Source organism: Globicephala melas, chromosome 5, assembly GCF_963455315.2.
Source record: "Globicephala melas chromosome 5, mGloMel1.2, whole genome shotgun sequence".
Classification (NCBI taxonomy): Eukaryota; Metazoa; Chordata; class Mammalia; order Artiodactyla; family Delphinidae; genus Globicephala; species Globicephala melas.
The window spans coordinates 98,181,836-98,185,218 of record NC_083318.1 but is presented as its reverse complement, the minus strand read 5'-3'; positions in this window follow the sequence as shown (position 1 = coordinate 98,185,218).

Sequence of the window (3,383 nt, the reverse complement as noted above, 5' to 3'; positions counted from 1 at the left end):
TAAGGCTATTTAAACAAAAAGTCTTCACAGAAAGAGTTACCATTCTCATACCTGTCTCTTGTTTTCATGTCCAGATAAGCCAGTGGTTTAAACCAGGTGCTAACCTATCTGTGGAAATCAGTCACCATTCTCCTCTGTGCACCGTCTGGGGGTTTGGGTCTAGGTGCGTAGATCATTTCTGTGGCCGGGTGGAAGCCTGGGTAAACACAAGCATAAGCAGCATCGTGTGACGTCAGCCCCTAGATGTGGATTCAGGAAGAGTTCTGTCCAGGTACGCCCTGAATTCCTAAGCAGCAGGCTCTGAGCTGAGGCCAGAGGGAGCCTCACAACAAGCTGGGTTGGGTGGGGAAGGCAGAAAGCTCCTTTCACAATTTGAAGTGTCCCTTGTTTCTGGGGACACAGGCCCGAGTTCCCCAGCTGTGGCCCACCTTTCATCTAACAAAGAAAATCATTGGAAAAGGGTTGACTTGCCTCTGTCTTTGAAGGTTGTCAGCTTTCCCTCTCCACTGGGCCCGGCTCTGACACCCCTGCCATTTCCTCACCCGTCCTGTACCTTTATCACACTTTTGCTTCTCTCTGTACTTTCTTTTTCCAACTGCTGCCCATCTGCCTCCTGCACTTAGAATCCCAAGAAAGCACAGCCCAGCACTGGAAGGTGAGTTGCTAAACTATACAGGAATGTTCAACTGTAGATGATTGACATGCTCTGCCTTCCACTTCGGTGCATTCTGTTTACCCTGTAGCCCGTCTCAACAAAAGCCTCTGCCTCTATTCCAAACATGTCTTGATATGCTGATGGAGAGCACACAACCAAGGATAGAAAAGAGTGTTAGGCTAAATATTTTTGGAGCTAAGGGTACAAAGGAATTCCTGAATTTGCTTCCTGGAGAAAAATGTGCTTAGTGACCCGGAAACTAACTAAACATATCAAACTCAGAGATTCTGATGGTGACTCTATTAACTTTACCCTTAAGACATTTTAAAAGGAAAGACTTTTGTCAGACCTGGGATTCCAGAGTTTTAATAGAAAATTGGGGCACTTCCTGGATAAGTCAAGCCAAAATTATTTTCTGGGTTTGAATGGTTAGATAGTTGCTCAGTTCTCTGCTTCATGTAATCAAGATCACTTGACTCTACACAAGGCTAACAGAAGAGACGTTGTGGTTTGAGGTGTATGTATCCAAACCTTGAAGATTAAGGACCTGTCATTCAAAACTAGCAAATAAGGCCAGCTCCGTGCAAAATAGACCCTAATTCAAAATATGCCTTAATTCTGTACTTAAGAATCAACTCGTCTTAAAGGATGCATTTTTTTTTTTCTTTACTTAATGCAATGAGGAAATTCCCAGGTAGCCAATTCCCTCTTTAGTGCTAGCAGCCTTCAACAGGCTTAAACCCCACTCCACAAGGCTAAAACCCTGCTTCATTTCTCTGAGATTCGATCTAATAAGAAATGAAACATCCCAATGTGTACTCACATTCTAGGCAGCATGAGGCAGCTGTCTTAGAATAGTTAGTTGTTAGTGTACTTAAGTTTAAACGTGCACAACATCCAACATTTTAGGACTTTTAGGTAATGGTTTATGGAACACAATTTAGAGAATTAAAGAAGGGAACTAATATTTCTCAGAATAAGCAAGAAAATTAGGTGTTCCTTGAAGAGTGCCAAACCATTGGGTTTTCTACCATGAAACCAAGTTTGCTTTCTTTCCCTCTTTCCACCTACGCTGCTTGGAGAAAATGAAAGTTAGCATGAAATCATCTTTCTCTGGATGAATCACTGTGGGAAAGTCAGTTCAACAGAGTGTGTTGTTAACTTGGTTGAGACACAGCAGCTGGAGGACCATAGGCATCGTTCATTGTTTTGCAATGTGATTATGGATCCTCGTAAGTGCAGGTGAGCCATGTGGGGAGTTCATGTGTGTTCAGTACATATATGCTGAACCCATGAGCAAGCCGGTTATCGGTCTTGGAGCTTCACAGGTTTTTGCTTTATTGGAGTTGAATAAATCTCGTCCCCCTACAATACCTGGACTTTGGAAATGAGCGTAAATTCAAGTGATTCTGATCCATTCCCATGGGTGGTACTATCCTCAGAGATCAGCAAAGGAAATCCAAAGCACTGAGGGCTTTGTTTTTATTATGATTAGTAATTACATTAACACACCTCTGTGTTTATTAGTATACAGCTAATAATCATGACAAGAACTCCATCTTTAAAAACAATATAAAAATCCATCATTAAAAGAAAAACTGGGGGCTTCCCTGGTGGCGCAGTGGTTGAGAGTCCTCCTGCCGATGCGGGGGACGCGGGTTTGCGCCCTGCGGTCCGGGGGGATCCCGCGTGCCGCGGAGCGGCTGGACGCGTGAGCCATGGCCACTGAGCCTGCGCGTCCGGAGCCTGTGCTCCGCGGCGGTGGGGGTGGGGCACGGCGGTGGGAGGCCCGCATGCCGCAAGGGGGAAAAAAAAAAAATATATATATATATATATATATATATATACATATATAAATCCATCATTAAAAGAAAAACTGGGACTGACTGTTTAAGGTCATGGGATAAATCTGAAATACACTCTGTAAGGGTATTAGATGAAGAATGTGGGCTGTGGGCTAAACCTCACCCTCCCTAGATTTCTGGGGCTTTGGGGGAAGTCTCCCCACCTTTTAGACCTCAGTGTCGTCATCAGGAAGTAATGGGTCTGGACTAATTGACGAGGACTGGCCGGTCCGGATCTGAGAGTCTGTGGTTTGGGAAAGCACTTTCTCAGCTTGCTGGACAGAAAGGTGAATTAGCAAGTAAATAACAGCATCCTGCATTTGTGCTTCAAACTTCCCTTCCTCCTGCCAGGCAATTTTGTGTTTTGTTTGTTGTGTTTGAAGAGGGAAGGGATAAGAGGCTAATTGCTGTTTGATTGGAGACAAAGAAGCGAAAAAGGCTCAGCTACCCCCTCCAATCCCGTGCCACACACTGGATAGAGTTCTTTATAGCAAAGAGAGATTGCTACCCAGACCAGAAACCAGAAAATACCCTCTGTGCAAAACCAGTTGTATGATTTCAAAGGTGCTAGATGAAGAAAGCACAGCTTCCAAAGACTACAAAAACACTTTGTTGTGTAGAACACATCCTTGCCATGGCAGCTCTTGTAATTATGCTGGTTTATGTAGATAAAATCATATATAAAGTGCCTGTTCACACCTAGTCATTCACAAATGAATCACTATTTGGCTTAAAATATCAAGACCCAGACACGTGATGATCAGAGTCCCCTTCTGCATTTTGTCAAATTTCCTTTTTTGAAAATGATTGGGGACCTTCTCTGAAGACTGTCCAGACAGTGGTAAACTCCTGAATTTGACATACCTTTTACAGGAAGTCCTACA